The sequence below is a fragment of the Vipera ursinii genome (assembly GCF_947247035.1).
Source record: "Vipera ursinii genome assembly, chromosome: 4".
Classification (NCBI taxonomy): Eukaryota; Metazoa; Chordata; class Lepidosauria; order Squamata; family Viperidae; genus Vipera; species Vipera ursinii.
This window is the reverse complement of record NC_139514.1, coordinates 19,158,188-19,172,355: the sequence shown is the minus strand read 5'-3', so window position 1 is coordinate 19,172,355 and position 14,168 is coordinate 19,158,188. Positions and strand designations below refer to the sequence as shown.

Genomic DNA, 14,168 nt, shown 5'->3' with positions numbered 1-14,168 from the left:
TGCACTGCTAAGAAGCACAATGAACTTGCTTTCCCCCTGGATTTCAAGTGGGGAAATCCCCTGGATGGCTCAGCATACATCCTTGTTTCTTACCTGGACTACACCTGAGTGTAGTTCTCGTCATGCATAGTGCAGCATAAAAGGAGCCAGTATTTAATTTGTACCTTGGCTCATGTTCCAAGAAAAAAAATTAAAATGTAATTTATTTCACAGGTTGTCTGTGAGATAAATACACAATAGCTTCATAAAGCAATCCTGGGGGAGCTTATTCTAAAGCAAATGAAAGATTTCTTTTTCTCCAATAGGCTACCTACACAGAGTAGGGGAGGACTCTGAAATCTTTGGATAATGCTGAGATACAACTTCCATCAGCATAGAAGTTTCCTCCAAGGCAAATCTTTAATATAAAACTCCCAAGGCAAGAATCGGGGCGGGGAACCAAACGTGCAAATCTGAAGAAATTAAACGAGAAAAGAGGACAGAGGATCAGGAAGAGAAGCCGCTCGATGCATTCATACGGTCGGAGGCTCGGCTGGAAAACCGTAAAGCAGCTTTTCGGGGCCAAGGCAAAACGGGGGACGCTTTCAAGCCAAAGCGGGGTCGTTTTTTCGGGGCAGGGACGACTTTTTTTCAAGCGGGTTTTTAGCGCCCTTGACTCGGGAGACTGAGCTCCGACGGGTCCCGGAGACGGTCTCTCACCTTCCATAGGTTCAAAACGAAGCGGCTGTGTCCCTTCCTGCCTTCTCCTTCCTCCTCTCGCTCGGGGCACCTCGCGGCCTTTCGGCGGCTGGGAAGCTCAGCAACGCGACCTCGAGGACTCCTCCCCGCCAGGCCGGGCCTGCAAAACACCCGGCCGGTTGCCCCGCAGAGGGGCGGGAGCACAGGCATAACGTTACGGGAGGCCTGGGCAGCCCGGTCCCCGCCTCCTCTTCGCCGGTGAATATCCGCGGGTCTCGCCTTGGCCCTCGCTCCGGCTACACACACACACACACCCCACGCCTGCCTCCCTGCCTGCCTGCCTTAGGCCCGGTGCGGGAAGCACGCTGCCCCCGAGGTCTTGAGAGCGGCCCCGGAGAGGCCGCGGCGGCCTTTGGTGCCCAGGCGCCTCCCCCTCGCGGCCATCAGCCGGGAGGGGCCGAGGCAGAGGCGGGCCGCGGAGGCGAGGGAGTCGCGTCAGCTGCGGTAGGTGAAGGTGCGGGCGGCTGGCAGGTCCTGGGCGCAGCGGGGTCTGGGATCCCCTCCTGTCTTGGCTGCCTTACCTGCCCCGGTTTTGCCATTCCGATTCAGGCGAAAGGGGGGGAAGGGGGACCCGAGGTAGGAAAAGTCTGGGCTGTGGCGCCTCTGGGGCACTCTGCACTTGCTCAAGGACACTTTGGAAGGGCAAGACCGGCGGCTGAGCCCTGCTTGCCACACCTTCGCGTAATACGGGAGGCGCGGATTGTACTGGCGTGTAGGAAGCAGGAGCAAGGATTGCCTTAGGAAATCCGCAGCGGGGGGGTATAGAACCGATGCTAACACCTGAACCCAAACCTGTAACTTGCCAAGACTCTTAAAAATTTTCGCCTCAATTAATATTTTTTTATTTATTTATTTATTTATTTATTTATTTATTTATTTATTTATTTATTTATTTATTTATTTATTTATTTATTTATTCGGTTTATATACCGCCCTATTCCCAAAGGACTCAGGGCGGTTTACAAGGCAAAATTTAAAAACAATCCAATATAAAATTAAAATAAATTAAAATAAATTAAGTCTAGCCATAAAAATTAAATCACAATTTAAAAACATTAAACCCCTCAGTCCAGACCAGATAGCTCAAAGAGCCTAGACACACGAATACAAAGTTACAGAACCAGCCAGCTTCCCTGTTATTGCAACGTTACTAGTATTTTTAGATGCGAAATGGGAAGTAACCACAAACACTGATTTTTGCAGAATTTTACACCATTAGTTTGCCTAGACCAGGGGTAGGCAACCTCGGCTCTTTTATGACTCATGGACTTCAACTCCCAGAATTCCTGAGTCAGCTATGTTGACTCAGGAATTCTGGGAGTTGAAGTCCATGAGTCATAAAAGCCGAGGTTGCCTACCCCTGGCCTAGACACACGAATACAAAGTTACAGAACCAGCCAGCTTCCCTGTTATTGCAACATTACTAGTATTTTTAGATGTGAAATGGGAAGTAACCACAAACACTGATTTTTGCAGAATTTTACACCATAAGCATAAATCTAATTCTTGGTTTCAAAATACTATGATGATTGACGTATTAATGCCATTAGTAATCAGCATTTATTATGCAACTATATTTGTATAAAGGTTGTTTGTACCCTCCTTCAATGGACAGAACTCTTGTTCCCTGTGCACTTTAAAAAACTTGGCTCAAGCAGATTGTGTGGTCTTCACTCATCAATTGGGTCTTGGGGAATTTTCCCATACCTATCCTCGTATCCATTCTCATCCTTTCTCCAACTTGCCCATTAGGAAGCAACTCTTAAAATGCAATTCCTTTGTGTGAAGCAAACAGCCCCTTCACATTGCTTTGCTCCTATCACCAATTCTGCCATAAATGCCACACACACATCCCTTCTTTCTGTTCCAACTTTTGATTTCATCTAGGCACCCCCACCTTTTGCAGATTGCTATTATCATGCCTGAACTATCAGCCAGATTACTCATCAACTAGCACCCTTCTTTTCCCACCTCATCTCTCATGGTTTGCATGTTCCCAATGATAGTCCTTAATGATCTTGTGCAATCTAGGATGATTTGGGATGCAAAATGCCAGACATCCACTAGAGGGCAGTAAATATAAACATGCTCTTTGTGATATTTATATTAATATTACAGCAGTGTTTTTCAAAGTTGGCAACTTTTAAAATCCTTCAGCTCTCAGAATTTCCCAGCCAGCATGCTGCAAATTGAAATCTTGAAATTGCGAAGTTTGAAAAAGACTGTTCTGCTGTGAATTCTGTATCCCATAATGCAGAGGTCCCCAAACATAATCCCCTGCCATAATCCATCTCTAGCACATTCCATGTAGCATCTCATACATTACTTGTAGTTCCCATCGTCCTTCCCTTCCCACTTTCTTTCAGTCTTAAATGTCTGAACCCCAGCTTGCAGAACAGCCTACTCTCAAACTCTTCTCTGTTTCCTTGCACTTTCTTTCTCCCTTCCTAGCAATTCCCCTGTGCATTTTAATCTGCTGGTATGTTTCCTCCCCATCATCACCTCTTGCACTCTTCTTACCTGGTGATCTTTGTCTCCATTATCTTGCATCATTTGCTTCTTACTGGAGTTATCCAGTATCTGAATGAAAAAGGATCCAGGAAGGAGCCTGACAAAAATTAGGGAGAGGTGGGAATTAACAACTGTAGATTTCTTTCTGCCTCATGCACCTCCTTTTTTATAATTCTTTTCTTGCACTCCATGATTTGAAAAAGCCAGTGTGAGTCTCTCAACAAGCTGATTCCTATGAGTGCTAGAGGTGGTTCCCTCTTTCAAACATCCTTCATGTCTTAAATCCTACAGGCATCTGAAACGCTCTCCTGTAAATCTTGCTTTGAGGCATCCTAGCTTTTTTTTTTTTTGCTTCTACTTACTACTGTACTGTTAAATGGATAAGGTTTCCTTTTTCCAGGGGGGAAAATCTGTGCTGAAGAAACTATTGTACTCTTTCAGTGGCAAACTCTTATTGCTGAAGGGAGGTCGAGAAAAGAATCGTAGTTAAATCATGTGATTGCACTTTGTTTGAAGAACAATGTTGACAAAAGTGAACACAGGTTGACTTGCTAGAAGACAAAACTCAAAGGCATTTGCCAGAAAGAGAGTAGATGTTTGTTCTGTACCTTACTATATAATTAATTTTTAACACCATTGTGAATATCTACAATTAATAACAGAATTATCATTCTTTATGCTTCAGTATTTCATTTCCCTTTGATATAACTGCTCACAACTGCCACAGACAAACCAACTGTGTATTCTATTTGTATCTCTTCTTCATTTACAACTCATGTGTCTGTGAAACAGACTGCAGTAAGGAATGCTTATAGCAGGGCTCTTCAGACTTGGCCCTTTTATGACTTGTGGACTTCAACTCCCAGAATTCCTCATCCTGCATAAAAGGGCCAAGTTTGAAGACCCCTGGCTTATAGCATAATAAATATCTTTGCTTGTGGGGAAGAGATACCATGCCATGCCCATCTGGCCCTTTGAGGGCAGCCATAATGCTGATGCGGTCTTCAACTAAATTGAGTTTGACATCCCTGCCCTATACCATTTCAGGCAAATGGCTGTCCAGTCTCTTCTTAAAAACTTCCAGTGTTGGAGCATTCACAACTTCTGGAGGCGAGTTGTTCCACTGGTTAATTGTTCTAACTGTCAGGAAATTTCTCCTTTGTTCTAGGTTGCTTCTTTCCTTGGTTAGTTTCCATCCATTGCTTCTTGTCCTGCCTTCAGATCATCATTTTTCTTTCTCTTTACTCTATGTTCATTGTTCTTTAATATATTCTTTTTTATGCTTATGTTTAGTGCATCTTTAGTAACTACAAAGTATTCAAATAAATGGTTTAAGTAGATTAATGCTCTTCTGTTTATAGATGAACAAGCACACAGAGCTGTAAGCTTTACAATTCTAACCTGTGCTTGAATTAAGGAGGGGGGGAGATGGTTCAGAATGTGGATTAAATCATCATAATAATACAATTTATAAGTTACCTTTATGAAAATATTTAAGAGAGCAAATAATGGGAAATTTGAAGACACACAAGATGTGTATTAAAACAATAACACACATAAAAAGGTAAAAGGTAAAGGTTCCCCCGCAAATGTGTGCTAGTCGTTTCCGACTCTAGGGGCCGGTGCTCATCTCCGTTTCAAAGCCGAAGAGCCAGCGCTTGTCCGAGGACGTCTCCGTGGTCATGTGGCTGGCATGACTAGACGCCAAAGGCGCACGGAACGCTGTTACCTTCCCACCGTAGTTGTCCCTATTTTTCTACTTGCATTTTTTACGTGCTTTCGAACTGCTAGGTTGGCAGAAGCTGGGACGAGTAACAGGCGCTTACTCTGTTATGCGGCACTTGGGATTTGACCCGCCAAACTGCCGACCTTCTGATCGACAAGCTCAGTGTCCTAACCCACTGAGTACTGAGCTATGCTGGCTCAAGAATTCTGGGAGTTGAAGTCCACGAGTCATAAAAGAGCCAAGGTTGCCGACCCCTGTCCTCTACCAAGCATTTTTACTCATTAAAACATTACCTTCTATTTTCTGGTAGTCCTTGACATACAACTTTCATTTAGCGACTGTTTGAAGTTAGAACAGCACTGAAAAAAGTGACCTGTGGCCAGTTGCAGCATTCCCATGGTCGTGTGATGAAAAGTTTTGGCACCTGGCAAAAACCGGCATTTATTTAGATGGTTTCAGTGTATTGGAGAGTCATGTGATCACCATTTGTGACCTTCCCAGCCAGCTTATGACAAGCAAAGTCAATGGGGGAAGCTGGATTTGCTTAACAACTGAATGATTCACTCACCAATCATGGCAAAAAAGGTTGTAAACTCAGGCATGGCTCCCTTAACAACCACCTTGCCTAGCAATGGAAATTTTGCTCCCAATTGTGGTTGTAAGTCAAGGACTGCCTGTATTAAATATTCTGATATGTTTGAATGTTGACCAGTAATACGATAATTTTGAATCTGCAGGGGATTAGAATGAGATCCCAAATTTTCACTATTGTACTAAATTTAATTTCTGCTTAATAATTATAAACTTGTCTCTGAAAAGACAGCATGTCAGACTGACTATACTATTAAGTCTTGTTGAACAAGTTTAATCTGACTTTCTATACGTGATGTTCTTCCAAAATGTGGAAATAATTATACTATCAGAACAGCTTTGATCTGCCTAGGTATATAGTTCACCTATAATTATTCCCTGTTACATATCAACAATACTACCATTAAGCAATAAAACACCATTTTGAAATGTCTGAGAAAACAGTTGGAAAAACATAGCTGAAATCATGATATGAATAGGAAATGCATTTTAGAATAATGAAGGTATTTGGTTGTCATGGATAAGTAACGGTGTTTTGAATTTGGACAGAGAAATATGCAAAGCAACTCATTTTACTACACTGAAATATATACTTAAAAAGAGTAAGGTTTCCTTCAAGTTGGGGGTAACTTCCATGGATACATAAACCTTTTTATTAAATTGCACTTGAAACGTGTACAATTTGACCAGAAGAAGGACCATGAATGTTTAACAGCCTGTAATAGAGCATATGTGAATATGCAGTGATACCTTTTAAATTGATTAATTGGTCCCAGTAATCTCCAGATTCATGAATGAAATATTTTCTGATATTTTGGACAAATATATAGTGGTGTGCCTTAGTTTATATAGTGATCCTTTTTCTTGCTTAGTTGGGAGTCCAACACAGGCCAAATTTGAGTGATTTTATCTACCAGGAATAATCCTCACAGTCGACTCAAGACAGTTCACAGTGTACAACCCAAGAAAAAACTAAATTGTGTCACGAAGAATGTTGTGTTAGTAATGAAGAATCAATTTAAAAGCTTATAAATTACATTTAAAAGTTATAAATGTACGCTCACTTTCTATGCCTTCCCCCTCAACACCCACATTTCCGATATCTCTTGAATCCCACTTAGAGGCATTTGTTTGAAAAGTAGACAATAACCTGGAGGAGTTGGAAATGTTTTAATACTAAAATGATTAATGCTCAAGAGACTTCTCAAGGCTCGTGAATAAGCATCCAGAACTAAGTAATGATGACACACCTGACATTTTAAAGATTTTAGTGTGCATGTTTTAAATTTATAGAATGTTTGCTTTTAAAATTTCATATTTGAAAAATTTTATATCTTGGGACTTTGCACTTAGCACAGACATGTCAAACTCGCAATGTCATGTGATGTCGCACGATGTATCGGAGCTTTTTTCCCATTGCCGGCAATGGGGTGGGCGCGGTTTCCTGATGACATCCCTGACTTAGCACTATACAGAGATGCCTCTGGTTGCAATTAATAAATGGCTGATGAAGGGGTAAGGAGGAGGAAGAGGATGAAGATGAGACCTGAAGGACAGTGAAGAAAATGCACAAAAGTTAAGTACACCATGAAGGCTTACTAAGTATTGGAGAGACCAAACTGGCCTACTTGAAAGGCCAAGTGAAGAGTAGAAAAGAGACATGGTAAGGCAAAGGATTACTTGGCTAGTACATAAAAATAATAGCAGGAAGCAGATGACAACAAGATCTGGCATGTCTTAAGAGCAGGAAAATGGAACAAAGAGACAGAGAAGCTAATTCTGGCTGCACAAGCCTAAGCCTTAAGAATAAGTGCATATAATCCAGAATTGAAAAGATAGTAACAGAGTTACATAGACCGCACTCAGGCTTTTTGAGTAGATTGCATAGACCCATGGTGGCAAACCTATAGCACGCGTGCCACAGGTGGTACGCAGAGCCCTCTCTATGGGCACGCATGCCATCGCCCCAGTCCTAGGCCTCCGCTGCTGTGTGCAAAAAGTTCAATCAATCAATTTCAACTTCTCGTGGGGAAAAAGAACTCGCAAAGTTGGAATTGCTAGATTGAACTTTATTTTCAGTCCCACACAGCGGCGAAGGTAATTTATTTTTTTTAATTTTATTTATTTTTTAGATTTATATACCGCCCTTTCCCAAAGGACTCAGGGCGGTTTACAGGGTGTTTAAAAGAAAAATCAATACAAAAGTTAAAACAATTAAAAAGATTAAATCAGTCCCTGAAAGAAAAATAAAAAAAACCCAGTTAAAATTAAAATTCTCGGCCTGGGCCAGAGAGCTCGAAGAGCCAGGTCTTCAGGTCCCGGCAGAATGAACGGAAGTCAGGGGCAGTCCTAAGCTCTGTGGGCAGCTGGTTCCAGAGGGCAGGCGCGCCCACTGAGAAGGTCCTACCCCTGGGTGTTACCTGCCGGCAATCTTTAACCGGCGGCACCCTGAGAAGACCCTCCCTGTGGGAACACACTGGATGAAGGGAGCTTGATGCTGGCAGCAGGTGTTCCCTCAGATATCCCGGACCCTCGCCATTTAGGGCTTTATAGGTCATCACCAGCACCTTGAATCTGGGTCAGAGCTGGAAAAAAGGTGCTGTGGGGGGGTGGGGGGAGCAGCACTCCATGTGAGGGGTGGGGCAGGGCCTGTTGCTTCCCTCCCCCTGCCAGACACCTGCCGAAGCCACGCAGGGTAAGGTTGCCGCCCCTGCCCAGATGTCCTTGCCTCCCCCATGTGTTTTTTTTTACTAACCTGCCTTTCAGCTGCATTCCATTTCTCCATTTGCTTCTCAGCTTTCGCCACATGTTTGTGGGACAAAAAGTTCCATGAGACTTTCTAACTTCTTGCGAGATCTCGCGAGAAGTTAAAAAGTTTCATGGAACTTTTTTTTAAAACCGATAGTCCCATAAACACGTGGTGAAGGCTGAGAAGCAAACGGAGAAACGGAATGCAGCTGCAAGGCAGGTTAGTAAAAAAACGCTTGGGGGAGGCAAGGGCATCTGGGTGGGGGCGGCAACCTTGCCCTGCATGGTGGCGGGAGGGTTAATGGCAAGTGCAGGGGGCCCAGGAGTAGCTGCACAAAGCAGGTGGAGGGGAGGCCGGGCAGATTGTGGGTGCTGGCAGCCAATCGCAGGCACAACAGGCAGCCACGCAGGGCAGAAACACTGCCCAGGGCTGGAGTGGAGCCGCCACAGTACCGCCCAGCTCTGCTTCAGCCCCGAGTAGCGCCTCTGCCCTGCGCAGCTGTCCTGCTAGCGCCTGCGATAAGCCTTCGCTCCGCTGCCACTGCAGAAGTCGTGCAAAGGGGGCGTGTATCCAGGCAGCTCGGGTGAGAAGAAGGTGGGCTTTGTAGGGTTGGATCCTGGTACCCCCGAGTCCTCCCGTGACGGGGCCCTGCTGATCACTGGCTTCGAGGGCAGTGGCAGTGGCAGCAGCAAGCGTGCTTGATCCTCAGCAAGCCCTATTTGCTGCCTCCTGCCCAATGCCACTGCCATGAGGCCGCAGAACAAGCCGGATGGAGGTAAGGAACCAGGTGGGGGGGGCGGGGAAGGGCGCTCTGCAAGGGTTGGATCCGACGCACGTGGGGCTCCTGCCTCACTTTCTGTGCCATGCTGGTGCTGGGCTGGAAGTCACCTCACTTCTTCCCTCGTGAACATCGGAAGCACCCGCCCCACCTACTGCTCATCCTGGGGCACCTGCTGCCATCCCATGCTCTCCAGCCTGTCGCTGGCCAGCTGGGCATGCCGAGCTCAGGCCTTGGGCAGATGGAGGCCGGAGGGGAATGAGAGCCATGGCTGCCTGGCTCCTCTGCCAGGGAGAGGCACCGCCTGGCTCGATAAGCCACAGTCCACCCACAAGAGCAGAAAGATGGAAGAGAAGGGCTGGCCGGGAATGGGTGCAGGGCACCTGCCTGGAGGGGGGGGAAGGCTGAGGCAGCCCAAAGGGAGGGATCCCAGCATGCCTGGCAACGGGCTGGAGAGCGCAGGATGGCGGCAGCTACCTTGGAAAGAGTGGTAGGTGGGGTGGGGTCTCCTGATGTCCATGGGGGAAGAAGCCATGAGGAGGCTTCATGCCCAGTCCAGCACAGTCCTGGTACAGCATGGAAATCGAGGCAGCAGCCCTATGTGCCTCCCTGTGCGTGAGTGTGCCCCCATCCTGCCAGGCAAGCGGAGCCGTGGCAGGCAGTGGAAGGCACAAGGAGCTCAGGAGCCTCCCCCCATGCCCCCCCCACCTGCTGAGTAAGATGCCCTCCTGTCCATTGCCCCACCAGCCAGAACAACATCGAGCTGGCCATGCCCACACTGGCCACACTCACCCAGTCTGTTATGACCACCATAACCATGCCCACCCAGCAGGCCACGCACACCCAGCACCTGGTGATACATAAGTGGGTTTTGGGTTGCAATTTGGGCACTCAGTCTCTAAAAGGTTCGCCACCACTGGCATAGACTGACTACAAACAATAGCATGACACAGTAGCAACAATGGTGCAGTGGAATAGTTGCAAAAAATACCCTTTGCCTGCAATCAAGAACTCATGGGACTAAAGTGCTCTGGGATTTTAGAATTGGACAAGCCACCTAACATCTCAGACTTAATTACAAAGAATTACAAAAAAAGCCTGATTGGTGGATCTTTTTAAAAAAATATGTTTTATTAATTTTTAACATACCGTAATCACCTTAATATTTGGTAAACTGTGTGTTGTATGGGTTTATATTTAAGAAACATTCACTAACAATGGATTTCTATAATCTATAATCCACATAATAACTTTACTTGATTTCCTCTTTTTCCCATAATGTTCTCTTTTACCAACTTTAAGTTAATATGATTCTTGTTGTTTTAATGAATGATGATGGAGTATAAAAGTTTTCTAATATTTCTACAGATAATAATCACATCAATATAATATTCCTTTTTTATCTAGTCATTCTGGTTGTCTCATCATAGATCCTGTTTACAGTTCTCATTTACATTTGTTTTTCCCACAATGTTCCAAAACATTCTTACTGGTTAAGATTTTCTCAAAGTTAATTACATTTAAATATTTAAATTATTTTTTCTCATGTAAGCCAATCCAATACTTTTACCTTTCTTAAGGAATAAATAAGACTAAAAAAGAAATAAGAATAAGAATAAAAAAATAAATAAAAAGATAGTATGCTACTTAAAATCCCGATTTCCTATAAGCTAATACATATTTATTTCCAATTTTTTTCATTCTTTTTTACCATAGTTAAAAATATATTTAATCTTTAAACATTCCATTTAATAAATCTAGTCCTCTAGTCTTATTCAAAACTCTTATTCAAAACATTTTTTAATCCATTGCAATTTTCTTAAAGTCAATCACCTTTAGATATCTAAAACATTTCCTTTATATAAACCATTCCAACTCTTTTATATTACTCATATCAAGAAATAAAATTTAAAAAGAAGAAAAAGAAAGTACTATGTTACTTGAGGGGCTCTTCCCTCTTAAAGTCAAATTCACATCCAAAATTTTTCTATTTCTTTAACCATATTCAAACAGGTGTTTCTTTTTTAAATATTCTCTCTGATAGGCCCCATCATCTATTTTCTTAATTTTCACTTTAGCCTTTTTTCTTTTGCCCAGTACCTTTCTTAATATGTTCTGCTGAATCAAAGAATCTTTCCATATTCTTGTAAGTGTTACTGTAGATATAAAAGGTAAGTCAAGTACAATATCTTTGTAAGGAGCATTTGCCCATTTGAGTTGTTGAAAATCTTTTTCTTTTTCTCTCTGTTTCTCTTATCATTTTTGTCTCTTCAGTTCTAGTGTTTTTCCTGGCATCTCTGTAGTCTATTTTGTCCAATCTTTTTTTCTTATCCTCAAATTTGTTTTGTTGTGTTAAAGTATAGGATGTTTTTTCCAAATCCAGTATTTCTTGTAAATTTTTCCACTTGGGTTAAATCATACTTCTTTGTTTTATTAGATTCCATCTTTAAGTCTCTATCCTCAAATTTGTATTCAGTTGTTTGTTTTATCTGTTCCTTCTCTGTTGTTGTTTCCTGGTTTTTGTTGTTGTAAAGTTAAATTGGAGATGAATTGGTTTATATTTTCAAAGTTATTTTGGATTTCTTTGTGGTTTGAAATCATTGTTATTTGAATTAGTTGCAACATATCATGTCTTCTCTTGAAAAGTATTTATTTTTTCTTGATAGGTTCTTTCTATAATTCTCTGATTTTCCATGATGACCAAGAATCCAAATTTTCTTTTCTCTGCAAATAGCTTTGGGGTCAGAATTAAACAGATACTTGTAATCCAGAAAGTTCAAAAAAGTTTTTTTGTCCCCTGAAGTTTGTAAGTCTCACTTTGTCTGTAGCCCAGATTGTTTTCTTTTTTGTCACAGCTGTTCTCTATTATTAGAGCTTTGAAAGTCACAAGTAGAGATTAGTTTTTCCCAGATTTTGCCAAGTCCAGCATGAAAGCCATAACTGTCATAGTCTTCATCCACCAATAGATGTCAGCACTGGTTTATTTTTCAAATTTTCAAAATGAACAAATTGCCTTTAAAATAAGAATCTTAACCATTCAGTAATTTCAAACTTATCCAAATTTAGGTTTTATAGTCATTTCATTTCATTTCAATATGTTTTGGTCCTCCAAAAAGGTTTAATTCGCTGCTTCCGTTAGTAAAAGGGTGGGGCAAAAATTCCACTCCTTCTCTTTCGGAGGTTTTTTGATTCTTGGGATCTTTTTTTCTTCAGGAAAGTTGATAAGTAGGATAGAGAAAATTGATGTTCTTACCCAGATTCAAACACGCTGTTTACAATAAGCTTAAAATAGTGCTTTTGACTTCGGTTGCTTGCAGCTTGAGCTAGACTCTGAAGTTAGGCTAGCATTTCTCCTGTTGGTTTCTAGAAGGCTTCTCCTGGACCGATTGGGTCGACTGCCGTCTCTCCAAGGTCCCCGGGACTTCCTTCTTTGCATCAGCCAAGACAGGCAAAGAGAAAGTGTAGCTGATTATCATCTGGGAGACTCTGTTGGTTTCCAGAGGTACTTTTCTATAGATAACCAGATATTGGACTGTAGGATCACATGGTGCTGCTTGTCTACCATCCTTCCTGCTCCACAATGACTTCCATGCCTGAGCTACTTGACTTTAGGGCTGACGTGGCAGTGAACATCCCCAGGCATATGGTCCTGGAGGACTTCAACTTGCCTTTACTGGGCCTGCCATCAAGACAACCATGGACCTGGCCAGAATTATAGTGGGTGTCACCCATTAGATCTCAGGATTGGAGTATTGTGATGTGGCATTGGGAGATATTGTTATCAGTCACGTGTCATGCATGGATCACTCCCTGCTGATGGCTTTAGAGTTCTCTCCTTGCTACAGGAGTTCCTGAAGCTCTGGTGCATGCTTTGACTGAGGCTTAATCACTTCTGAGAATGAACAAGTGATAATGGCCTTGGACTGGATTATGGCTATGTAGATTCTCTATGTGTATGGATCTTGGATGACCTTTTGTTTTACAGAAGGACCTCAAGAGATGAAGCACTATAAAGAGATACATAGAGCACTGGAGGAAGACAAAGAATGAATCTGACCAAGAACAGGTGAGAGTTTGTGTTAAGATCTATCCTATGGTTGTAAGGATGATGAAATGTACACATTTCTCCACTCTTAGAGCATCCACAGAGAGCTGCCACAATTCTGTTTCAGGACTTGGTCCTTTCTGTGTAAGAAGATTAATGGGAACCTTTGAAAGGCCACTCTGAGAGTTATGCAAGGCATCTGCCAGGTAAAGTTGTTCAGATCTGCTCAGAGTTAAGACTTGGGTTCTGCTGGTCCTATAGATATAAATGTGGCTAGTTATCTGGGCTGACTTTAAACCAAATACTCTTGAGGGAATGGATCCTCAAGGTTATTGAATTCTGCCAGCTGTGTATTAAATTTATGTCCCTCCTGCCGATTCAAGGCTTTACAGAGGTGAGATATAGTTGGAGTTACAGTGATAAACACTTCTTTGCAGGAGAAGACAGTTCACATATCCTAAAGGAGGCAGAGATCTGCACACCCACACCCACCCACCCACCCATTATGTCTGTATACTAATGAGAGTTACGGTAAATAGAATGAATTGGAAATACAGTTGTTGGGTTGTGTTCTTGCTTGCATTGGATATTAACTGAAGACAGATAAAAGCATTCAACAAACTGCTTGCTCTTATATACAGCATATAGATTATATTATTCAACACTGATGTGTAGATTCATTTTCCAGAACAGCATCTTCCCTTAGCAAAGTATCTCATAGTCTGTTCACTTGGCTTTTGCATTAATAATTCTTACTTTTTTGTCCATGAATTCCTCTAAGACTGCCTTGAGACATTAGTAAATTGGTTCTCGCATGCAAAGGTTTGTCTTTTACAGAGAACTAGAGCCTACATATGTTTCTAGGGCTATAAGATTCACTTTTCTTTTGCTAAAGATTTGTGAGCCTATTTGAAACTATTATTAAGAGGCTTAGAATTAAAAACATTGGTATAAATAATTATAAAAGCATTTCTTCATAATACTATTATAAGTTCTGAAAACAACACATGGATTTTGAAAGAGAAAAGCT

General features: G+C 42.6%; 1 protein-coding gene and 1 long non-coding RNA gene across 2 annotated transcripts in view; one reads left to right on the top strand and one right to left on the bottom strand.

Annotated features, from left to right (window-relative positions):
- The window catches only part of ZC3H12C (zinc finger CCCH-type containing 12C), a 49,713-nt gene extending 48,875 nt beyond the window's left edge, over positions 1-838 (bottom strand). Inside the window, exon 1 of the mRNA XM_083362253.1 lies at positions 700-838. The gene's annotated coding sequence lies outside the window, so the exon portion shown is untranslated. The remainder of the gene's footprint in view (positions 1-699) is intronic.
- A 323-nt stretch (positions 839-1,161) lies between these two features.
- Positions 1,162-13,296, top strand: LOC310640136. Its single transcript, XR_014492477.1, has 4 exons — positions 1,162-1,182; positions 12,461-12,595; positions 13,079-13,159; positions 13,266-13,296. It is a non-coding gene; the product is annotated as an uncharacterized lncRNA (long non-coding RNA).
- The last annotated feature ends 872 nt before the right edge of the window (positions 13,297-14,168 follow it).